We start from the raw sequence: 25,440 nt of genomic DNA on the forward strand, positions 1-25,440 counted from the left end.
GTGTCCTCACTGCCCAGTGCTTCCTCTCAGCTGGGGGGACGTGTGTCCTCACTGCCCAGTGCTTCCTCTCAGCTGGGGGGACGTGTGTCGGTCACGCACTGGCCTGGCTCAACCAGAGCTCTGTGATCACCCCGGTCTCGCCAGACCCTATGTTCCTCCTTAGCGCCTCACAACCACCAGCTGATAAAGGAGAAAAGAGAAGCGAAGCCACGAAGCAGAGGATTTCTGCTTCCAGTTAGATCATCGAAGAATGAGAAAGACCTTTGTTCCTGGGGTAACAGCCAGAGAAACTTGGCAAACGTTAAGAGTGGGATTTTCTGTCAGGCTCCTTAAAAGCAGTGGGATGTAGGAGCACCCGATGAACTGAGGACCAGAGAAGTGGGTCCTTCCTAGGGAGCAGCTTGCTCCCCCGGGGGAGGGAGCGGATTCTAGGTGAGCAGGTGGAGGAGGATCCCCCGCAAGTGGGGAGATTCGGATGAGTCTGACGGGACCTGGGAAGGTAGGATCAGGAAGAGCCCCAGATGAATCACCCAGCCCGGCATAGCCTCTTGCATATTCTACCTCATTCGAGGAGGCAGAGTGGGAGAAGAGCCAGAAAACAGGCCCCAGGGTGCCCGGAGTCAGAAGCCCGGACAGATTTTAACCCACAAAGAAGCACCAGCCTCTGGAATCCCAACGTAACCCCTTCTTAGCTCCAGTAGGGGCAGGATCGGAAAGGCGGGTCTATGAGAAGAAATGAAGATCACTTGGAAGTATAAATAAGTGAGTAAATATGACAGACTGATTTTAGTAAAAGTGTGTGGAAGGGTGATCGTTAAAGCCGGGATAGTAGCAACGTGCTATGGGGTTTATGACATATTTAGAAGTAAAACATAGGATATCATAACACAAAAGATGGGGAGCATAAATGTGAATTTACTCTTAAAATCTCACACTTGAAGTGGTGGAACATTCATTCAGTGTATATTATATTAAGGATGCAAATTACAGTCTTTGTGTAATCATTTTTTAAAAAAGAACAACTAAGCTAATCTCTCAGTCTCTTTGAAAAGTGAAGAGATGTGCTGCCCAGATGTGCCTTCAGCATCCAGACACTCATTCCCCCAGTTCTGTAAGAGCCGGCGACCAGCTTCTTGCTGAATTTCTTTGTAGAATTGGCCTTGGCCCTGGAAAGCAGCCTCGCTCAAGGCTATATCCCTTTCCTGGGGCAGCCTACATTCTAGAGGTCCAGCCCCCGTGCCTCAGTTGGAGAGAGTCCAGCTCCAGAGCTCCTGGTCAGATTGGCTAAGGCCTTCCTTGCAACTGGACCACAGTTTAGCTTCTCCCTCGGCTTGCTCCCTCCTCCCCTACCTCTTGAAGGTGTTGGTCCGGAGACCACTCCCAGGACAGCATGGCACACTGTGTGCTGGGGAAACTGACCTACGGAATTGCCGAAGCTGGGTCAGCTGCCAGAACCTGCTATGAGCACCTTGTCCCTTGGGGTAGGTGTTTGCCATAGTGGTACTCTTGCTGAAATTTTCACTGCTGGTGACTTAGGACTCCGTACTTGGGAGGAAAGTGCCCTGATGGAATGCTCAGGTGTTTAGAATTTCTTGGAAATTGTCATTAGAAACACTATAAAATGGCGGTCACTGCTGGGAATTTCCAGTGCATTGGAGAAGGGTGATAATGGGCCGGTGATAACTGAACATCAATATAAAGCAGAATATGGAAAGCAGAGAGTCTCTTTGGCAGCATATAAAGAGACCTTTCTCTTTTGCGACTGGAGGGCAGATGTGGCTCAGAGCCTGGCCCCAAACTGAGTTGGGGAGTAGAGGTACCCAAAGGAGCAGAGAAGTCTCAGTGGTAGCAGGTCTGCCATACCAAGGTCAGGACCTTGTGGGGAAGTTGCAGGGGGAGGACAAATGGGTTGACATATGAAAACATTGTAAAGCCCAGATCCCCTGGAATTCTCCAGGCCTGAAAGAGTATCCTGCTCTTCTCTTTACAGGCTGTCAGCCTTTGCCTAAAGACAAAGACAAGGTCGGCTTTGCAAGACAATACGTGACCACTCTCTCCTACACCTCCCCTGGGTCCCTGGAAATCTCCTAGCTCCGCCCCCTTCCGCTGGAACAATAACTACGGGCCAGTCACAACATAATCTGGCCAGGGAAGTGTTGTCCTGCTGGTGGAAGAAAGGGGTTATGGCCCTAAGGAGCTGTGGGACCCAGTCAACATGTCCCCTGCAGGAGCCATGGGGGTCGTGAGGATGCAAGGCAGAGGGAGATGAAATGTGGAATTGGGTAGAGGAAGCATTATCGATAGGGGAGCACTCTCCTTTGATGCAGCATTTAACATCCTGGCAAGGGACCCGGGAAATGGAGCTGGTGTCCTGTGAGGTTGGCTAAGTGAAGTCAAGATTTCCTGATCTGTCATGGCAGATGGTGGAGGAAGGATCCAAAGGCTTGGAACAGTGGGTGAGCTAGAGTAAATATACTATGTAAAGCCATAGAACCCACCAGCTGATATGTTCCACAGGAAGGCCTAGAGTAACACTGCCTTGGCCAAAGCAAAAGAATGACCTTGAAGTTCAAGGTTGACCCTTGACCCTGAAGGTTAGTGCTGCTGGGGGAGATCATGGTATAGAACTGGGCTCCCTGGTAGCAATGAGGGTGATAGAGGCCAAGAAATAGCACTCGTCATGAGGTGCAAGGAAAGTGTAACTATCTTCCTGAGCACCAAGGTGGGGGATGGGACCCACAGAGAGCCTTGGAAATCGTTAAAAGAAGTTTGCATCCTGAGAGGAAAGATAGGCAGCCAACAAGGGTATTTGTACAATCGGCACAGTTGAAATAAATCAAGAATGGATGCTCAGGAGGCTGAGGGCCGCCCTCCCAACATAGGTACCAGTCCTTGTCTGCTTTCTCACACCCGGAACAGACTCACTGGAGATGACTGGTTGATGGTGGATGATTGGAGATGGTTCTCCAGTCCTTCCCCTGAGGGTCCTACACTACTTGGCTGTCTGGACTCTGCTCACATATTCTGAGGATTGCCAGACATAGGTTGTTGCTGCCATTGCTATATGAGGACCTGAAACTTTATTGTGCTTCCCATTAGAGGGGGAATAGAAGGCCCACATAATAAACAAGGTCCCAGTTAAGGCCCAGTTCACGCCAGTTCATTGGGCCTATCAATCCTCCCCATAGTTATTTGCCCAGTCTCTGAATATCTCATTGGAAGTGGCAAGCTGCAACTACCGCCTACACCCACCACATATACACGTTGGTTCTTTGGCCTGTGGGGTTGCGGTTATCAGAGTAAGGAAGGCCAAGTGGAAGCCTCTGGAATTTCACCTCCTCGCACCCTCACCCCAACCAACCAAGACAGTAAACCCAAATGAATGTTTCTTCTCAGGGGAAATTGTGGAGGACGAGAAAAACCTGAAGAATTCAGGGGATGGTCATGCCATCTTATTTTCATGTAACTCAGCAGTTTGGTCCCTACAGACCCAGATGGATCCTGGAAGATTAATACGAGCTCAACAAGCAGTAACCTCCTTCTCAGCTGTGATGCTAGATGTGCTATTTTCACTAGAGAAGACTGCATGGCCTCATGTACAGGGAATGGAGCCACGGATCAGGAGAATGTGTTCTCTTCCATCCTATCAGGAAGGAGAACCAGAAGCAGTCAGTATTCCCATGAGATAAACTATCATATATATTTATGATCTTGACCTGGTGTTATCTTAGCCCTCCCACCCTTGGTCATGATGTGTTCTGAAGGGATCTGAGCTATCTGGCCATCGCACAGAACATCATATTCGTCTGGTACATCAATGACATCATGTTAGTCAAAACAGATAAGCAAGAAAGGGATTTGGGAGGCTTTGGTTAAACACAGGACTCCTGAGGGTGGGAGAGAAACCCAGTAAAGATATAGGGATCAACCACATCAGATCTGATTACATGATGTCATAAGAAACACTGGGGGTGGGGAAGGGGAAGAGAAGTGGATTAATGGAAAAGAGACCAGATGGAACTTTCCGGGGTGATGGAAATACTGTGTACTTTGACTGGAGGTGTGGATTACATCGGTATATATATATCTGTCAGTACTCATCATGGTGCACACTTCAGGCTTGGGATTTTGCTGGATGTAAATGCTTCATTGAAAAAGAAGAAACAAAGCCAAAAACTTAATGCAGGAGCTCCATGTTTTGGGGGATTTCAGACGAACACTTTAACACCTTTCCACTCTTTCCATCCCCAGAGATAACACCTTTTTAAGGGAATGATTAAAGAAACTGTTTGGATAGAAACCTCAAGGCTTGTACTGGGAGCCTTCCCAAAGGGAAGCCCCTCTCTGAACAAGTCTTCAGCATTCACAAGGAACGGAGCAACCGCCTGCCCTGGCTCTACTCTAGCAAGGACTTCATTTGCAGAGTCGTACAGAGACCACAGGAGAAAGCAGGTATCTCTCCACCCGTGTGCCCCAGAAAAAGTTCAGCAAAGGCAACCACAGACTCTAGATTCAGTATGGGGAGGGTCACCAGGTACAGAGAAAAGCAGGGTCACAGCTTCGGGCATTGAGATAGTGGTTAAAATCGCAAGCATTGAAACCAGAGTGGGTTGTATTCAAGTCCCATCTTGGCCACCTCATCACTGGGATTCTTGGCAGGTGAAATCCTCTGAGTCTCCGTGTCTTGATCTGTAAAAAGGAAACACTACTAGCTTCCTCACGGAGTTGTTTCTAGAGTTTAAAGCAAGAGTAAATGAGCACAGTGCTGGGTACCCCATTTGTGGTCATCTCGGTGATTGTTGTTTCTCTGGAGGATTGTGATCTCCACAGCGGGTTCTGACTATACCATTTCGAGGGCCCCATGGGCATCCGAGTTTGGGTGGTGGTTGCTGAAGCCAGTGCTGTTACACAGTACTGGTACCATAGAGAGACCATGAAAAGTGGGAGAAGGGAACTCATATAAAAACATCACATGGACTTCTGGGAAGTGTCATCCCAGCACAAATGTCAAAGATGGCCGAAAGTCGGCTTTCTTTTTGTTCAGAGCAAAGAGCTCAAGGACAGTTGAGAGCAAATTCTACAGAAATCTTCCTAACCTTTCTTGCGTCTGTTTCTCCTGCTCACAGTGATCTTTGTAATGAAGACGAAAGGATAGAATCTTTACCTCAAGAGTCAGAACAGACTAAAAATGTGTCAGCCTCGGGGGGAACTGAGTTAATTTTGGGATGATTGATTCTCTAAAGCTTCAATTATGCAGAACCCAGCTTTGTAGCAACACCTTGTATCTGGAATGTTTTTAGAAAATGTAGAAGTTCCCACAAGAGCTAGCGCAGGAGTTAAAAGAGAAATATCAGAGTTGACTTACAAGATGCAGGAGGGAACCTGGCCAAGCTTACCTCTCTGTGCTTTAACCAAAGCTATGTGACCTGCTTCCCCATCCCCACAGCATGGGGACCTCAGAGAGGCAAGCACAGCAGTGAGGGGTGTGGACAGCAGAAAGCAAAGGAGACAAGGGAGAATCAGCACAGAGCTGACATCAGAAATCAAAGGACTGCAGCCTGGAGCCATTCTGTGGGGAGGCAGCGGGCCTGTCCCTGATTCAGACAGTCTGAGTTCTAGGAGACCCTCTCTAGGCCAATAGCCCTGAAATACTCACCACAGAGCTGACAACTCAGGCCTTTCTCTTGGAAAGCAAATGCAAATGGATTTTGGCAGTCCACCACCACCCTTTCCAAGTAGTTCTAGCAAGGTCTGCATGCACCTGCCTCACAAAGATATATTTCGCATTATTGCAACAAGCAGAGTTACAAAGTCCCTGGGAGAAATTTCTGTCCAGAAGCAATGCCAGTTGGGTGGTTAACATTACAACTGAAGGCCAGAGATGAAGGCCTGGCCATTCTCCGTGCCTCGAGCGGGGACTTGCAAATGGATGTCATCAGCACTGTGGTAGCCTGAATGATGGCCCCCAAAGAGCTCCAGGCCCGGATCCCTGAAACCTGTGCTTGTTACTCATGGCGAAAGGGGCTCTGTTGAGGTGATTGGGTGAAGGGTTTTGAGATGGTGAGATTATCCTCGGTTACCTGGGTGGACCCTCAGAGAAATCACAAAGGTCCTTTTAAGTCACATACAAGGGAGACATAAAGCGTAGAGAGAGATTAATCTCTAGAGAAGTAAAGAATGATGTGCCAACAGGAGCAGTGAGAGGGACGGAGGTGGGTCAGGACGCACTGAGCTGCTCGCTTTGAAGAGCCAAGAACCAAGGAGTACAGGTGACCGCTTAGAGGCTGACAAAGGCAAAGAAGAGATGATCTCCTGCTGGACTCAACCCTGCCAACACACCTGGCCTTCAGCCCAGTGAGACTGACATTGGATTTTTAACTCCAAGAGCTGCAAGACGGCTGGTATTGAGCCATGGTACTCAAGTATGTGGTACTTTGTTACAACACCAGCTGGACACGAATGCCACTACCTACCACTTCATCCCTGAGAAAGCTCACAGGAGGGGTGGAAACATCTCCCCTTCAACTCAGATGCCCAGTCATAAACCAAGTTCTATGTCTGCTTCTAGAAATGTTGGGAGGGGCCGGGGAGCCCAGTGCTGGACAGATATGTGAAAAAATAATTCATGGCACATGCAGGAACAAATCCTTTAAGAGAAACAGAGGGTGGAAACCAGGGTGGCATGATCTAGAAAATGTATAAATCAGTTTTTAAAATACAATCACTTCATACGAAGAATAAAGGAGAAACAAAACAAAACAAAACAAAACAAAAACCCTCTTTGGTCTCCAGATCTCTCAGGGCCCCAATTTTCTACTCCCTTGGTTACTTTTTATCTGCCTTTTTCATCAATAGGTTGATTGAGGCACACTTCACCTACCATATCATTCACCTTATTAACGTGAATGGCAGTACCTTGCAGTATATTGACAAAATTGTGTGACTGTCCTCACTATCTAATTCCAGAACATTTTCATCACCTTAAAAAGAAAGCTTGTATCCATTAGCAGTCATTCCCCATCCCTAACCCGCTCTGGCAACCCCCAGCCCTAGGCAGCCACTAATCTACTTTCTGTTCCTATAGATTTCCCTGTACAAGGCATTTCATCTAAATGGAATCATAGTATGTGGCCTTTGCATCTGGCTTCCTTCGCTTAACATGATGCTTTCAATGTTTATCCATATTTATCAGTATCAGGACTTTCCTTCTTACAGACGAATAATACTCCATTCTATAATATACTGTATTTCATTTATTCCTTCATCAATTGATGGAAATTTGTGTTGTTTCTACTTTTTGGCTATAATAACACTGATAGGAACAGTCACATGCAAATTCTTGTGTGGACTTATATCTTCAGTTCTCTTAAGTCTATATCTAGGGATGGAATTGATGGATCGCATGATAATTTCATGTTTCGCTTTTTGAGGAACTGTCAAACTGTTTCACAAAGTTGCTACACCTTCTACAAAGTTACTACATCTTCTCTTTCTACCAGCAGAGGATGAGAGTTCCAATACCTCCACATCCTCATCAATATTTGTTATTGTCTGTCTTTTTGAGTGTAGCCATCCTAGTGGGTTTGATGTGCTATCTGGTGATGTTGGCTTGCCTTTCCCTAATGAGGCATAATCTTGAACATCCTTTCATGTGCTTATTTGTGTATCTTCTCTGGAGAAATATCTACTCAAATCCTCTGCCCATTTTTAAATTGGATTGTTTGTTGTTCAGTTATTTGAGTTCCTTATATGTTCTGAATGTAAATTTGTCATTGGATATATAATTTTCAAACATTTCCTCCCATTGGATGGTTTGTTTGTTTTTTGCTTCCTGAGTATCCTTAGAAGCATAAAGTTTTTTCATTTTGATGAAGTCCAATTTGTCTATTTTGCTGTTGTTGCTTGTGCTTTCGATGCCATAATTAATAAGTCATTGGTTAACCTTAAGGCCATGAAGGTTTACTCAAGTTTCCTTCTCAGAGTTTTATAGTTTTGGCCTGTGATCCATTTTAAGTCAATTTTTATGTATGGTGTGAGGTAGGGGTCCACCTTCATTTGCTTGCACTTGATATGTAGTCCTCTCAGCACCATCTGTTGACAAGACTATTCTTGCCCCATTGTGTGGTCTTGGCACCCTTCTATGTTTGAATTCTCAATTTTGTTCCATTGAACTGTCTCTTCCTATGCTGATACCACACTGTCTTCATTACTCTAAGTTTGTAGTAAGTTTTGAAATCAGGAAGTTTGAGTCCTCCAACTTTGTTCTCCCTTTTCCAGACCATTTTGGCTACTCTGGGTCCCTTGTATTTCCACATAAATTTTGGAACCAGCTTGTCAATTTGGGGGGAGAAAGGCAGTTGGAGATTTGATAAAGATTGCATTTAATCCATAGATCACTTTAAACAATATTGTCTTTTTAACAATGTTATCTTCCAATCCATGAACAAAGATGTCTTTCTATTCATTTAATTTTTTTTATTATTTTAACCATGTTTTATAGTTTTAAGTGTAAATCTTGTACTACTTTGGTTAAATTTATTTCTCAGCATTTTTTCCTTTTTGATACTTTTATCAATGGAGTTGTTTTCTTTTTAAAAACATTTTATTTGTTTATTTATTTATTTGAGACAGAGTACGAGAGAAAGAGAACATGAGTCATGAGTGGGGAGGCGACGGGTAGAGGGAGAGGGAGAAGCAGACTTCCTGCTGAGCAGGGAGCCCCCAGAACCCTGGAATCATGACCTGAGCTGAAGGCAGACACTTAAACAACTGAGCCACCCAACCGCCCCTATAAATGGAATTGTTTTCTTAATTTATTTTTAGATTGTTTGTTGATAGTGCATAGAAACACAATTCATTTTGTATATTGATCATATATTCTGCAACTTTGCTGGAATTATTTATTAGTTTTAATAGTTTTTCAAACTTGGACTTCTGGGAATTTTCTATGCATAAAATCGTATCATCTGCAAATAAAGGTAGTTTTATGTCTTTCTTTGCAATTGGGATGCCTTTTATTTACTGTTCTTGGCTAATTTTCCTGGATAAAACCTCTAGCACAATGTTGGCTCTAAGTGGCAAGAACAAATATCTTTGTCCCGTACCTGATCTTAGGAGGAAAACATTCAGTCTTCACTATTATGATAGATCTGGGCTTTTTTATAGATGCCCTTTATCAGCCTTAGGCAGTTCCCTCTTATTACTAGATTTTGAGTGTTCTTCAATTTATTTCCTTAAAAAATAAAATTATACTCAGCTCAGAGTTGTGTTTACTTCTGAGTTTGTCAAACATTCTATACACTCTGAAAGGTGTGGTTGTATTTGATAGTCATAACGACAACTCGAAGACAAAAAGAGAAATCGTTCTGTTACATGCCATGTTTTAGGAGGCACAGCTCTATATAGAATACTCTGAAGTGTTTCTGTCCAAAATGGTTTAGGTAAAGTGCAAAGTGTAGCTGCTCCAAAGGCTAATTCCTCTTTCTGACCCATTTCCCCCACCCAAACCCCAATTCCTCTGCCTGAGCTTCCACCTGAGCCCCAAGGTGCCTCTCCCTGCTTATTCTCAGTTGACAGTTGAAAGCAACATATTCAATCTATAATCTTTCTAATGCTTACATCTCAAGCCTACTCCTGGTTTCCTTCCAAACTCTAGTTCATCTTCCTTTCCTCATTTCTATGGGTCTCCCTCCACTATACTCTTATTTCCATACTTTTTCAATTCCAGGGTAAAACAACACCTGGTCTTTACAGAAGAGCAGAAAAAGGATCAAAGGGTATTCACAAGGGCTTCAGGGGGTTTGTTTGAAGCTACAGTGATGAACCTGCTCTGTGACCCTGCTGGACTAAAGGCTTCCCCATGGGGGTAGCTGGAAACCTACTGGAGGACACGGAAGTAGGATTCTGTCCTCAGGCCTCTCCTGAGGGCATGCTCCAGTGTGGCAACTGAAGGGGCTGCCTCTTTATTGGCCCTTGGGGCTTCTGGGCCACATCACCCTCTTTCCCAGTGTTCTCTGTGCTCAGAGTGTGGCTGTCTCGGCCATGGCCAATGGCAGGGACCCCCAATTCACTATTCAGCTCACCCAGACATCCAGCCAGAAACTCTGAATAGATGTCCCTGGGTTTCCTGTATCCTGATTCGTTGGATGATTACTTGTCTCCAGAAGCCAAAACAATTCAGTCACCTTAAGCCCCGAGGCTTGGATCTGTGCATGAAGCAACTAGCTTCTCCTCAGAAGCCTCTGGAAACCCTTGACTGAAGTAGGTGTATCCCTCCTAAATCACCCACCACCCTGGCCCCCGCCCACCCAGAGCTCTCAGAGCACAAGGGACTCCCTGGAGTCAAGTGATGATTCTTTGCTCAACTTAATCTTTTTATTGTAGACTTTTGATCCTGAACAGGCTCCTGCAAGTAGGACAAGCAAAGATCTCACTATGTTTAGAGTCTCCATGGAGGCCAATTTCTACAGTTTTCTTTGAGTACCAATACACCCCTCTTCTGATCAGAATCTCCAATCTCCTTTAAATAACAACTAATCTCCCTCTCTCTGAGCATATGACTCAGACTAGTCAGCATAATTTCAGTCTCTGGTGACAGTGATTGCTTCAGGGACTGGCTCATATCCTGAGTCCTTTCATAATAAATCAGCTACTTATTCAGAAGCTAACAGGATAAGATGTGTTCTTTTTCTCCACAGCTTTTCCCTGGAAGGACTTTGGACTCTGGAGCTGCTGGCCACCATCTTCATCTGCCACATGTAGTCTAAAAATGAAGTCCATATGAAGGAAGGAGAATACAGCTGAGGGATAAAGACATTTTTCTGGATCAAGCCATGCCTAAACTCCATTTATCCCCTGAACTTTTAAATTCCATGGATAGATAAATTCTTTAGGAGGCCTGAACCAATTTAGGTTAGATTTTCCATCATTTGCACCCAAAAGATTCCTATCAGACACAATCCCTGTACCTTTGGACATATGTGAGGCTCAGGCCCTGCTCTCCTCCTCCTCCTTGTACCAAGCCAGTCTTCCTTCTCCATGATCTACATCTTTCCCATTCTTTGGAGTATTTCTCAAATGTTAACTTGGAACACCATCTGATTTCTCCTGGCCTTGCAAACTATCTTCTTGTGACATAATAAGATATATAGTTGGCCTCTGCTCCTAGTTCCCAACATACAGCTCTTTAAACCTTTGTAACCTCCTGAGGGATAGGGGTGCTGAGAGCAACTGTTGTTCTAAAATTTGGGCTTTGATCCTAGCTCCTGACACAGAGGTTTTAAATCTCTTAGAATTTTCTGAGTGATAGGAGCATCTTTTGTTCTAATGAGATGACTCTTAGTGGGCTCTAGGTATCTTTGGGATGGGAGTTGATGACCAAAGACTAAGCCATATTTAGATGCTTGGAATTCTCAGCCCGACTCACAAGTGGACTTCCAGGGAGAGGACAGGGGCTGGAGCTTGAGTTGAATTTGTCATGCCTCCATAAGAATCCCTCAACTGTGTTATTCAGAGAGTTTCCACATTGATGAACACATCCACACATTGGGAAGATGGCACATGCCACCTCCACAAGGACAGAAGCTCCCAGGCTTGGAAACTCCCAGACCTTGCCCTGTATATTGCTTTGTATGGCTGTCCATCTATATCCTTCACTATATCATTTCTAATAAACTAGTAAATGTGTGTTCCCTAAGGTTCTGAGTTGTTACTGAACCTGAGGAAGAGGTCATGGGAACTCTGATTTATAGCCAATCAAAAGCCCCGATGACAGCTTGGGACTGGCATCCAAAGTGGGGGCAGTCTTGTGGGACAGAGTCCTTAATGTGCGGGGTCTTCACTGACTCTGGGAAGACAGTGTCAGAACTAAATTTAGGACACCCAGCTATTGTCTGCAGAGCTGGAGAATTGGATCATGTGGGGAAAAGCCCATGTGTTTGAGATCAGAAGCATCATGAGGTTGGGGCACCTGGGTGGCTCAAAAGCCTCTGCCTTTGGCTCAGATCATGATCTCAGGGTCCTGGGGTCAAGCCCTGCATGGGGCTTCCTGCTTGGTGGGGAGCCTGCTTCCCTCCCTCTCTCTCTGCCTGTCTCTCTGCCTACTTGTGATCTTTGTCAAATAAATAAATAAAATCTTAAAAAAAAAAAAAAAGTGTTGTGAGGTTTCCCTTCACTTCTCCAAATGGTTGGGATTATAACCTCTAACTGAATCAAACTCATCCTTCAAAGGGGTCCTTAGAGGAGGTCTTCTCAACCCCAAACCTCATGACCTTCTTTAAGCATAGAAACCAGGGCTTGTCTCTCTTGGATCTGTACCCCACCCCCACCCCCAGTAGGTCGTTAGAATGAGTTCTGAGGAGCTGTGGGCTTTACAGAATCAAGAATCACACCATCTTGTCCCGATGGTTACCACGGCAAGGGATGGGGGCTGGTTAATGAGCAGGATTTCTACATTTTATTTTCTTCTTAATATTATTATTTGAGTCTTTAATCATAACTATTTATTTTAAAGTATTTATTTTGCAAAGAGAACCCTTAGAGGGAATAATTGAGGAGGGGTGGTGAATTGGCCAACCCTCTGCACAGCTTTCATAATCCCCTTGAACTCATGACTTCTATGGGAATGCCTCACTTGGTGCTTTAAGCAGAGACCCAAGCACCCATCTAGGGCCTTGACCTTGTGTGGGAAGAACTGGGCCCTGAAACGCAGGCACAGACACATGGCTTCATGAACATTTGATCCCCCAGAAAATCCAACGCTCCAGCATCCTGGGCGCTGCCCAGACTCTTCAAATTCAAGGGCAAATAAAATAAATAGAAGTAAATATTGTACTCCCAAGCAATAGAATGCCTAGCAACCAAGAACAAAGGAGAGCTGAAGGAAGAGTGTTGACTTTCCCAGGTCCTTGTGTGCAAACTGCAGTAAAAGTCTTTTTCTGTGTGAATAATGTATTTTGAGTGTTAAATTACAGAAGGTATATGGGACACTAAGGCCAACCCCCACCAGAGACTTGTGTGTAGGGCCCACCCTGGAGGAGAGGTCGGGGGTCACCTTGGCCTGCCTGGTATTGACCAGGGTAGGTTGGTGGAGGAGGTCTCCCCATTCCTTTGGGGACTGGGGGCTTGGGACTAGGGCCCTTACATGACGCTGGTACAATATAGTGCCATATACAATGCAAAAGAAAAAATGTAAGAGGTCTGATGCTTTTTTCTCATGATCATTTCAATGCTTTGTTAGGAATAATGACTATAAAACATATTACCTTATTCTTATTAAAATTCTATGATATGAAACTGATTTAACATACCCTCTGATGGTCTCAAGAGGCTCTTTTTCATCTGGTCTCTGTCCTCATGTTTTAATGCCTCTTCTACATCAGGACCCCAGGCATATGTGTGGATTGACTTTTGGAAATGGAGGATTATTTAGGTTATACCTGAAAACAGAGGAGAGGCAAGAAAAAAGAAAAAAAAACAGTGGTGGTATTTTTATAGGATCCATGAGAAATCTTGCTGGCCATTAAGTTTTGCCCCTATGAGACCCCCAGCTGGATGGGATGGGTTGAAACTGCCCCCCTAAGAAAGCACACATTTCCCTAGTGTCTAACTGACTCCAGAGAACTTCTAAAGATTTAAGGTGAGAAGTAGAGAAAGGGTTGTTGTCATTGTCTGTTACCATGGCAACTCTAGCCAGGACTTGGCATTGCTAGGATTTTTCCAGCAGATTTTGAAGACTGCTAGCCCTAGGTCAGTGTGAACGGGAATGTGGATTTACAGGTATACAGCTGCTCCCTGGCATGGCTTCCCTAGAGAAGAAAGAAGGGCGATCTCCAGGGCCAAAGCCAGTGGAGGAAAGATAGAGGGACCACTGAGAACTCACTCTACTCAACAGGCTTCCCCCACCACACCTGCCATGGAGGGCACGGGAGACATCTTGGTCCCAAGAACTCACACGTCTAAGAAAAAGAGTGCAGAGCGTTCATACTTTATGACCTGCAACCCCACCTCTAGAAATTTCTTCTAAGAAAAAGCCAACGTTTGTACAAAGATTTATTTTGTTTGAGGACATCCCTTGCAGCATTATTTATAGCAATAAAAAGGGTGGGGTGGATTACCTTCAGGTTCAACACAAGATTCGTTTAATAAATTATAGCTCAGCCCTGCAAGGCAACACGAAACATCCATTCCAAACACGTTGTGGAAAACTAGCCAACGATACAGGAACTTTACAGATGGCCACAAAACATTAAGGAAATTGGGGAAAAAGGAAAGGCTGTAATGTTAGTAGGACGTCAATCTCATGTTTAAAAAATGAAAGGAAAAAGGAAGAGAGGGAGGGAATGAAAAGTCTATACATAGAAATGTTTTTCAGGATACAGACCTTTATAGTTTCATCACCAGGGGATTGGATTTTTGCCCTTTCCCCCCCAAATTTCTTACAACAAGCCTCCATCCATTGGCAGTTTTAAAATTTTATAATAATAATAATAGTAAATATAACAGAGGGGCAGGAGAAAGGGAGAAGAATGGCGTGGGGCGGGGAGGAGGAGAAGGCGAGTCTCTCAGAAGAAATTGCGAGAAGGGAAGAGAAAGATCCGTTGATCGATCAAGGCTGATGGGACCAGAAAGCCCTTCTACAAGGTTCATGGAGGGTTAAAACAATTCTTGTACGAGAGTAGAGAAGGAAACAAAAGGAAGATTTAGAAGGTCTAAGCAATTATCTAAGAAGCTGTTGGCATAGACACGTGCCAACAAATGTCTCAAGCCCCAGATGTCTTTGGAGAGAGTGTGGCTCCCTAAGACGCACTTCATAACCAACCTTGACTTCGTAGGTTGTGAAGGATTATAAATAATTCATCATACTGTAGAAAGAAATTTGTGTGATTTTCTTGAATGCTCATTAATCCGTCAGAGCCCGGCCTCAAGCTTCCCGTGAGTCTATTAGTTCACACGGGCCCGGCGCAGGGCCTCCTGCTCATGACGGAAGTGATGACAAAGCTGAGAAGCGGGAAGTTTTCACTCTAGTCAGAGCACACGCTCTGCGGTCCACTGCCAGAGAAAGACTTGCAGCTCCTGATGACAGGTACTGGCTGGTGCAGGGGGAAACCTTAAAGGCATTCGTTTCTCAGGGGAAAGTTGGCCAGTGTGGTCTGTCAGCAGGGGCGGTGGTGACGTCCCACCTGTTGTCCCTGTCCCTAGTTCTGTGCTGTTGCTGGGGCTCTCGGGGTGGGCACATGGGTCGGAGGCTCTGGGGGGGGGGGCAGGGAGAGTCTCCCATACCCCATCTAGCAGGATTTACCGTCCCCTCTAAGCCTTGCCATGTCACAGGAGGCCAGGAGGCGTGGAGAACATGGCGTCCCACACCCCTCACAGACCTTAGGTGATGGGACACCCTCGGTTAATTCTCAATTGTCCAGGGCTGTTTGTGTTTTCAGAATCTCCGACTGTTTTCCTCTCTCTGAACTTGGGTCACCTGTGCTGCCTACAAGCATTTCCCCACGTCACGGCTGGGGGGTAATTTAAAACAACCACAAGGATGGGCCTTTCCGGTCATTGGCGCGCTAAGTACCCAACCCACGCCTGCTCCATCCTGGTATTTGTGGAGTGAGTATGTGTTGAGTGACTACTCTGCACCCCAGCTTATTCTAGGCACTGAAGGTAGACCTGTAAACACAATAATGCTTACATTCCAGGTAATAAGTAAGAAAAATAAGTAAAATGTAGAGTGTGCCAGGTAGGCTATCGCTAAGAAAAAAGAAGTAGCCAATGGAAACAGGAAGCACAAGACATTGCAATTTAGATATGTGGCTGGCAAAGGCCTCACCAAGATGGCATTTGTGTAGAGAAGTGAAGGAGATGAGGGAGTGAACCCGGCAAGAATCTGGAGAAACAGAATTTTAAGTATAAAAACAGCAAGTGCAAAGGCCCTGGGGTGGTTTGTTCTTGACATGATTTAGGCAGTGTTTTGGGATGGTTTTTCTTGACATGATTAAGGTTTTTCTGGATTAAGTTTCCCAGCTTTTTTTTAAATTATCACCCTCCTGAGGAGCCTTTTTAGAGTTTTAAAAAATTGCTCCCCTAGTGAAATTTTAAAACCACAGATATATATATATATATATCTATATATATATATATAGATATATATATATATATACATACATACATACATACATATATACCTGTTTAGGTACTGTGTGTATACATACGCTTTATAAATAAAAACAGTAATTTTTTTTTGCTCATGAGAACCAATCTTTGTGTCCTGGGGTGGGGGGGGTGCCGACAGCATCATCCCCATAGAGATCCAAGACTGTACTCAACAAGTGGGTCTGGCGCCGAGGGAGGGAGAACATTCGGGAGGCGAGGGGTGGGCCCAGCTTAGACAGGGCCTTGTCGGTCATCATCTGCACCTTTTGTTCCAATAGAGCCAGAGAGTCATTGGTGAGTTTTAACTGATGAATGAGTCTGATTTACATTCTATTACAACTGCTCTGGCCATCGTGGAAAAATATATGGGAATGAATGACAACAGCCATAAAGATCTTAATAAAGGTCATAGAAGAGGAGGAGAGGGACACCTCCTGCTCCCTACTCGTCCCCTCCCTTCTCTCCGTCCTTCTCCACCTCCCCCCACCCTTCATCTCTCTTTCCTCCTGTAAATATCTGCTGAGCACCAGTTCGGGGCAGGGGAACAAGACAGGACAGTGCCCTCTGTGCTGAGTGGGAATAAAGGTGCCCACAGGACATTGCTGGAGCACAGAGAAAGGAGCACCCACTCAGTAGGGAACGGAGGAGGGGGATGGCTTCCTAGGGAACAAGTCATCTGAAGCCAAGTACTGAAGGAGGAATAGGGCTTGGCCGGGAGAATGTCTCCGGGAGAGCAGGCAGCATGGCTGAAGCCAGAGGCAAGGTCAGGGGCAGAGGCAGGACGTGCCAGTAGTTGTGCCTTTGTCGGAGGGAGCACAGGGAGGCAGGGAGGTGGCAGAGAGGCTTGACCGGACGCCAGGTGCAGCCAGGTCTGGAGGGGCCTTACACACCACATTTAAGATCTTGGATTTAGTCCCGTAGCTGGGGAGCATGGAAGGGTTTTAAGCCACATGACTTCAGAGCACTCTCACTGGCAGCCTCCTATAGAAAGTAGATCTGGGGGAGCATAAACAGAGACAAATGAGGGCCAGGATGCACTAAAGAGTTCAGGCGAGAGATGCAAAGGGCCTGGGGTAGGACTTCCAGAGTTCATGCCCTATCCTCTCTAATCACTCTCATTATTCACTGGACTCTCAGGCTACAAGATGGAGTTTGAAACAGCCCAGTATCTGGAAAACCCAAATCTGTTCCAGTATGGTTATAACTGGATAGACAATCAACACAGACATCACTGTCAGCCACTCTCTCTCCTTTCCACTGTGGACACCATTTCCAAAACTCCCCTGCCCATTTTGAAGAATGAATGATAAAGCCAGAGAGAGGGAGGTCACAGACAGGACTCTCCCAGGGGCTGGGGCAGGCAGGTCAGGCCCATTCCCCCTGGGTGTCCCTGTGAAGGGCCCCTTGGCATAGGGATGCTCCTCTCTAAGAATGGAATGTTCTATGTAGCACTATTAGCTCTAACACAGGTGGTTCAGGAGCCCAGTCTGCACACCTTCCAATCTGTCTGCCTGTCTGCTCTCCTCTTTTTCATTAACTTTAACTACACTTGGGCAGATCCATGAGGATAAATTAAGAACAGAACACACAGGGACCTGCATCCAAAGCAGGGGCCAGAGCCCATGAGCAAAATTGCTTCTGCTCACCATTTTTCGTTTTCTAGCAGCCCTGTCTTCTCCAGTTTCTCAATCCCAGGAGGAACCAGTAGCAAGAATGTTCCAGTGTCCAAGTTTCCATGTTGGCGGAAGACAAGGCCTGGTGGCAGACCCCTCCCCACTGCCTATTACTGGAGAGAAAGGATGATCATGCTGACAACTGACCCTCTCTCCACGGAGAATGGAGTTTAAGCCACCAGAGCCCTAGATGGCTGCTTTCAGCAAAGCTGATCACGGGTGAGAAAGAGATTTGCAGAAGCTTGGCTGCCTGGGGAGGTTTCTTAACACTTGCAGTGCGAGGTCTGCAAGGATGGCCTGTGCCTGGGTCCACCTGCGGAGCTGTCTTACCCAGATAGACATGTCTCACCCATGGCAGTGAAGGTGGTTGCCTGGCGGCCACACTTGCTATTTCAGATGCCAACCTCAGAGGCTGGGGAGAATGCCTCCATGTCCCTAGACCATTGTTAATGCCCATCGCTTGCCCAATTCCTGCTGCCCCTCTGGGGACTGATGCTATATATAGGAAAGGCATACAATACTGTGGGCAAAGGGCCAGCTTTGTGGACAGAGCCATACTGGGTTTTATCTTGGCTCCCACCTAATAAGATATTATACAGTACTGCACTGAACCAGGTTATCTACTGTGTATTACACCACACTTTCCCATGCCACGCTGCACAACCCTGCCCTCCACTCCCTGCACTGTGCCGCATTACTCTACAGCTGGCAGAGTGCCGGGCACTAAGTAAGTACAGAACAAAGGGTAGTTACTACCTTGATGTACTAAGCCCCACCCCCCAACCTGTCCATCTGGCAAACCTTCCTCACGCCCCTCTCTCTGCTTTTCCTGGCTCCATTCAGACCTTCCTGCTCCCGTCCTCCCGCAGGGTCTTACACAAAACCCCACTGTAGCAATGATTGCCGTGGGTTTTGATGGTGTGCTAGCTCCTTGATGCTAGACACTGTATGTAGCCTTTTGTCACCAGTGCGGATCACAGAGCCTGGCCAAGAGGGACCCTCCGTTGTGCGGGAATGGGGGACCTTATGACGTCATCGTGGGCCCAGAACCTCCGGCCACTGAAGACTTCCTCATTGCTGTTGGGTATGTCCCCAAACCCGCCCCATTTTGGCACAAAGGCAGCCGTATGAGTTAACCCTCACAATTTACCTCTTTCCGGTTTCAGGGACTGCCTCTTCTTCCCGGTGGAAATCTTCTGGCATGTGCACATGGCCATAGCTTCCCCTTCACATGTTTATGGGCTGATATCTACATTCCCTGGGTCATCATCATTCCAGACCCAAAGACCAGTCTGTCGTGCCTGGTAGTCCTCATGCACACCTCAGCCTCTCAATTAATTTTATCCCTCTCCCTGGTCCTGCTCCAGCCCCAGCTGTCTTCCTTGGTGGGGTGGGCCGGGGGCGGGGGCAGCGAGCTCATTTGCCTACTTGAGTCCAGGTGTGAGCCTGGCACCTAGGTGGGCTTGCCTGCTAGGCTGATGCTGCCTGATGCCCCTTCTCCTCCCTTCCACCTCTTCCTGCACCGCCCTGCTGCCCTCCGGAGCCCAGCCCCACACAGAACCTTAGAGGCAGCCATTTCAAGTGGTTTCTAAGAGCCCTCATTGGAAAAAACCTTGCAACCATCCAGCAGTGCTGATCTTATGTGAGCTAGCACAAATCCGAAATTAAACTAAGCAAATGGCACTAATCCCATCATGGTCGTCAAACCTAGCCCATTACAGGAGGCAGTTCGGAGGGTGGGAGGCTGAGTTTCTGGCTTGTGTGAGGGAGGCCCCAGAGATCAGGTTGCCACAGATCAGGTTCACTGGGGATAAGAACGGGCAGTTACAATTACAGGTGCTGTTTACATACTTTGCCCCTTGCCCTTGACACAGTCCAGAAGGAGCCCCAGGTGCCCTGCTCTGTACCTCTTAGGGTTAGCCACAAACCCTGGGAGACAAGAAAAGCCTCCCACCCCCAAAGAAAGCCAGGGCCCATGCAGTGCCCCATTTGGGCGCCTCTACAGGCCAGATGCCCTGGAAAGGGCTTTCTTTCTTTTCCCTTTTCTTCCTTTTTTGTCTTTCTTTTCAATACTGTTTTTACAAGGTGGAACTCCTCTGCGTCACAGAAGAAACCCAACTCTCCTGCTGTTTTCAGCCTTTTTAAAAACAGAGGTATTGGTATAATGCCAGTCTTTGAAACAAATTTCCCGTAGTTTTTCCAAGGATGGCCAGGGGATTTGGACCTGAAGAAGTGGCCCTTTCGTCCAGTGCAGGAAAACAACCAGGCTTGCTCATTCCGTACGGATGTCACGCTTGCCCTCAGCACCTGTTGCAGGCCCCAAAGCCACGGTGGGGGACAGCTGTGGATCTGGCAGAACCACCCACAGTCGACGAACAATCTGTTAAGTCCCACAACAGGGGCTTGCAGATAGATACTGTGTTTCTGGGTGTCCGGGAGGGGAGCATTTTCTCCCGAACTGCGCGACCAGGGCCACAGGCAACAAGACAATGGGTGTGAGTACCTTGCATGAGAATTTACAGAACTCTTCCCAACCCTCCCCCTCGGTGCGCCTGAGCAGTGCTGTTGGTGAAACTGGGGACCAAGAAGAGAAGGGTGTCCAGGATTCAGAGCTCTGGGCACACACGCTAAGGAGGCAGTGGAGAAGGGTCAGGAATGGGGTAATTTGCTGGATGCTATCAGGGCTGCGCTCCCCGAGAGCTGGCAGGTTAACAGATTGCAGCCAAAGCTGCAGCCCTCATGTCTTCTGACTTGAGAGATAATGAAGCAGTAAAAGCAGCGGAGGCCGCCAGCAAGGGTTCGGCCCCGTGGGGCTGTCGGGGCAAGAGCAGCTGTCCGAAGGCTCCCGCTCGGGGTGTAGGCGGGGACTGCAGGCCTCGAACAGACCAGCAGGACAGAGGACTGAATTCCCTCCTCCGGGGCCACCAGCACCTTGGTTCCCAGCGCTGTCACTGAGGCCGTCCTCTGCCAGGCCAGCCCATATGGTCTAGCAGTTGTCGCCAGAGACAAGGAGCATAAATAAACCCTGGGAATACAGATGGGAGGCTGGCCAGGCTGCCTCCACTTCCTGATCTCATCGCAGGGGGGCGGGGGTCCGTGTGGAAGCCCCGGGAGGCACCTTAACCATTTTCCAGGCCAACGACTTCATTTGTCAGACGAGAAATGGCCCCTCCCCTTCCAGAGGTGAAGGGACTTGACAAAAGTCACACAGGGAGTCAACCATAAAGCAAGAAAATGTGGTGGCTAGGGACAGAGCAGGTCTCTGTTACCCTTGGCTTTGGCAAATCCCTAAAGCTCTCAGTTTCCCCTCAAGCCTCGAGGGTGAGGTTAGTGCCCTCCGGGGTAGGTACTTGGGACAAAGGCAAATGTGGGCAAAGCCCACTGCCTGGTTCCTAGTAACTGTCATGGGTGTTGTGGGGGTGGGGTCCATTGTTCTCGTGGCTGCTGGTAGCTGGCAATGGATCTCAGGGTCTCCTCTGCCCAGGACAGGGCTATCGTGAGACAGATACAATCATGTGAACCATGATCCGAATCCCGGCTTCCAGCTGTGTGACATCAGACAAGGCACTTCCCCTTTCCGGGCTCTCATTGTTCTCATTTACGAAGTGGGGAGCAGGACACCGCCGTTCACAGGCAGTGACAATCAGCGGCAAGGGGAGGGCAGAGGGGAGGGCCGGGGAGGGCCGAGCCTTCGTGGCCATACACGGCAGCTCTTTCCAGCCATCCCAAAGCTCCCCCGACTCAGCAGTGAGGACAACTACCTTTAGACTGAAGAATGGTTAAGTTGATGCAGCAAAGGTGCTAAGAGTCTGGCTGAGGTAAAGGCTGGCAGGAGCAGAGCAGCCGGCTGGTGGATGGCATGATTCGAAAGAAACCATATGTTTTAAATTATGAACCCAGATGTTAGGCCTTGGTGCCTAACGTTCACACCATTAGACACCATCCTTTAGGTGTCTCTAATGGTCTTGGAGGCTCCAGGAAACCGACATTAAAATGCAAATCAGTTCCCTTCAAAGGGAAACATATTAAGTTATCCTCTTTAGTGAAATGCTGAGCTGGGTTTATTTGGGGGAGGTTGGGGTGAGACAGACAAGGGAGAATTTGAAAGGACAGAGACAGGAAGCTTTATCTTTCTATAGGAAGCTAGTTCTCTTTCTGCCGAGCCCCAGGAGTAGAGCATGGGTTCTGTGTGTAATAGGTGGTGTGGGGGCTTGCAGAGTGACTGGGGTCCTGGAGGAGAAAGGCAAGGAGCAGGAAAGCAGGAGCTTTTCACAGTCGTAGAATCCTCTCCTGGCCCAAAGCAGAGAGGGGCTGTGTGAGGCTAAGGGATGGTGGCAAGCTGGGCTGGGCAGTGAGGCTTAGCAGAGTCCTAGGGGATGCAGACAAAGGCTGTTGAGCCCAGAAACTAACCCTTGGAAAGGGAGGTCTATTTCTAATGTGTGTTGTTTCCCTTCGCCCTTGATGTCTACACGTTGGGGTCCAGATAATGTTTGCACAGGGAAAACAAAAGCTGCAAAGATGAAAATGATGTGTTTTGTGCCCAGAAATGAGAAGAATTCATTCCTTGACATTTACATCATTCTTCTCTCTTGCTGTCTTTGCATGAATAGGAAATAGCAGAAGGGACATTTCTCTTCAAGGGGCCTGGGCTTGAATTCTTTTTGTTCTCTAAGGCCATAATTTCCAAATCTTTTACCGAAATTTAGAGTGTTGTGTTTTCAAGTAGAAATTATCTTAGGTGTTCAGTATCTCTCTGTGCTATGGAGATATTTGCCTATAAGTCCATCCTACTTTAAAGATTTAAAAATTTTTAAAAATAAAGAAGTCATGAAACAGACCATGTTCAGTGACAAAACCATCTTTGTATCAGGAAATGCCTCTTCTGAGCAGCTCTCTAAGGTTTAAGAATTTCTGATTTTTAGATCTGAGTTATACCACAGCCTTAGTCTGCCCTACAGTCTCCTGCCCTATAGCCACCAATCCCTTATTATTTTGATAAGATAATAGTGGCTACCTCTTAGGGAGTCCTTGTTGGTCACACACCATTCTCCTCACTCCCCATGTTAATTCTTCTACACTTTACAATAACTCAGAGCCATTATCATGCCCACATTACAGGTTCCATACTGAAGCTTGGATGGGTTATTGATGTGCTCCACATCCCACGGGGCAAGACACTGGCAGAGCCTGGGTATGAACACGGAGCCTCCCAGTGATTTGCTGCTCCACCACTTTGCCCATTTATAAGAGGAAAACCTATGAGGCCCCTGTCTTCAACATCATTTTGTCTCTAAAATACTCTTCGAGCAAAGAGAAAAACTGCTGTTAAGAAAATACCACTAAACACACAGGACCCACCAAAACACAGACCAAGGAAGTCCAGGAAAGTCATGGATTGAGGAAATATGGATTTAGTTACAGAACATACATATTCTATACTTCCACCTGTCCGTAAAAAGTACATCAAAGGACTTTATTTATTTTTTTATAACATCAAAGGACTTTAAAAAAACTCTAGCAAGAAGACACAGCAAATGGATCTTTTTAGACACCTTACATACCTGCCTAGGATTCGCTCGATTTCAATTTAGTCACTGAGTGATAAGAATTTCCTAAAAGACTGCGGGCGCAAAGACCAGTATCTCCTGGAAAGATTTTTTTTTTAAGATCATTAGATTGAGGAAGTCCAATAAAGTAGCCCTTGTAATGATTTCTGAGGACGCTATGTAGTTCCAAGTCTACTGCCCACCAGCTTTGTGACCTCAGGCAAAACGCTTGACCACTCTGGGCCTCTTCATCGTTGTCTGTAAAATGAGAGGGCACTTATGGTGACAAGGTACCGTGAAAGACAGGGTGTTTGGCTCAGAATCCCTAGGAAGTGTTCTCCTTAGTGGGGCCTGGTTTGCTGGTTCCTGCAAAGATGCCTCATTTGGGGCACAGAGGACAGGCAGTGCAGGATCTGAAATGCTACCCTACCCACCACCAGTGAAATGCCTCTCTCAGTGCTGGAAACACAGAGCACCCAGGTGGCGTGAGCCAGAACATACTCGAGGCGATGGGTGCCAGGTTTAGGCTCCAACTCTGGCAGGCCCTCTCAGTGCTCAGCCAAAGTGTTGGGGGTGGGGAGATTCTCTTCCCATTTGTGACTTTTCTAAATCCTCCCCTCTCCTATATCTGTTTCTGAAGACAATCACATTCCAGTTGAGGTAGAGCAGGGCAGGGGTGGGGGGGAACGGGGGAACGGGTAGGGGCGGTGGTGAGCCAAGCAACGTCTTGGAACCTTTGTCCCGAATTGTGCGGCTTTTGCCGGACATTCATTTTCAAGATGGGCTTTTGTTCTTTGGGGAGAAGAAAAATCTCTCTTCCCTTTTGCATGTGGCTACAGCAAAAGCTGCAAGTCACAAAGCTGCCAATTTCAACACATGTGCATGGGCACACACGCGCACACAGGCGCACACACACACACATACACACACACGAGGAGATCCTAGTCCTGGCTCCCTCTGAAACAATTCATCTTCAGCCTTCACTGTTAATTATGACTCTGTGCACCAATCACCAAATGATACTGAGCCTGGAGTGGCTGTCTCTGTCTCTCTCCACATGACATTTATGCAGGTTGATGAAATCATTCTGGGCAAGGTTAAGACAAGTCTCTCCAGTGCAAAGGTTCTGTTTAAAACAAACACTGCTTGCTCTTGGGACCTGGCAGGGAAATTAAAAAGAAACCCAAGATGCTCTAGGCTTCTGTCCTGGTTTCCAGGCAACCAGATGCTGGGTGCAGGAAGGGAGAGGGGCTTTCTTCTGGTGCCAGACAGTATTGATAGACAGTGGGCTAACTTTCTGAGCCAAGGAGATGGGGAGGGACAGAGGAAGCCTGCATAAGCCTCATTACCCTAATCAACCATAGAGTCGGCTTGTTGGCAGAGAGCATTGAAAAATGAGCCCATCTGCACAGGCTGAGCTGGGGAGAGATGCTTTTCTATACTTTAAAAGACTGGGTGGCTATAAGCTTGATTCACAGGTAACCATCGTCTTGGCAGCTCTAGATTGGTGTGCGGTTCAGGTAGGCAAAGACAGCTGGGCGAGTGGGTCTCAGGGAGCCCCGGCAACCACTCACCTGGCAGAAACAGGAGACAGAACAGTGCCGGCCCTTTCTCTCTGCGCTACAATTCCACCAGGATCCCGAGAGACCGCATCTACCAATCAGAGTGTTAGACAGGATGCAAGGAAGAAGAAGATGGACAAGCAGCAAGCCATCACATCCCCTTCACTATTCCTTTGTGCCCAAGTCCCATGCCCCCGCGGGATCACGTGATGTAGTAGAACCATCGGGGGCTCCTTGACAGACCCAGGTTCAAATCTGTCCTCTGCCCCTTCCCAGCAAGCTTCCTTTCTCTTCTGTCCACAGCGTGGTTGTGAATCAGCATTCAGCACAAAGTATTCCTACTCAAAAAAACGAGAGGTTTACATCTCAGGAGTTTCTATGGTGACAGTAAAGTCTGTCCTAGCCCAAATGGCAAGCATCCCTCTGGTTTGAACAGTGCAGAGATCTGGCATTTTCCTCGTCCCTGAACTTGCCGTTCCCCAAGTGCTACATGGCACACAGGACCTGGGATCC

At 47.1% G+C, this 25,440-nt stretch overlaps 2 long non-coding RNA genes across 3 annotated transcripts in view; one reads left to right on the forward strand and one right to left on the reverse strand.

The window, feature by feature from the left end:
• The window catches only part of LOC132016836 (uncharacterized), an 82,337-nt gene extending 63,280 nt beyond the window's left edge, over positions 1–19,057 (reverse strand). The window contains exons 1-3 of one of the 2 annotated variants that reach the window (XR_009404020.1): positions 18,970–19,057; positions 13,308–13,436; positions 10,726–10,799 (exon numbers count right to left, since the gene is read on the reverse strand). This is a non-coding gene — a long non-coding RNA (uncharacterized LOC132016836). Of the gene's footprint in view, positions 1–10,725; positions 10,800–13,307; positions 13,437–18,969 lie in introns of those variants that run through there. The other variant, XR_009404021.1, reaches the window with a different exon arrangement.
• On the forward strand, positions 18,622–23,539 carry LOC132016833 (uncharacterized). The gene is made up of 3 exons (XR_009404017.1): positions 18,622–18,903; positions 18,986–20,314; positions 22,938–23,539. It is a non-coding gene; the product is annotated as an uncharacterized LOC132016833 (long non-coding RNA).
• The last annotated feature ends 1,901 nt before the right edge of the window (positions 23,540–25,440 follow it).

The sequence above is a fragment of the Mustela nigripes genome, chromosome 4, assembly GCF_022355385.1.
Source record: "Mustela nigripes isolate SB6536 chromosome 4, MUSNIG.SB6536, whole genome shotgun sequence".
In the NCBI taxonomy this organism is placed as follows: Eukaryota; Metazoa; Chordata; class Mammalia; order Carnivora; family Mustelidae; genus Mustela; species Mustela nigripes.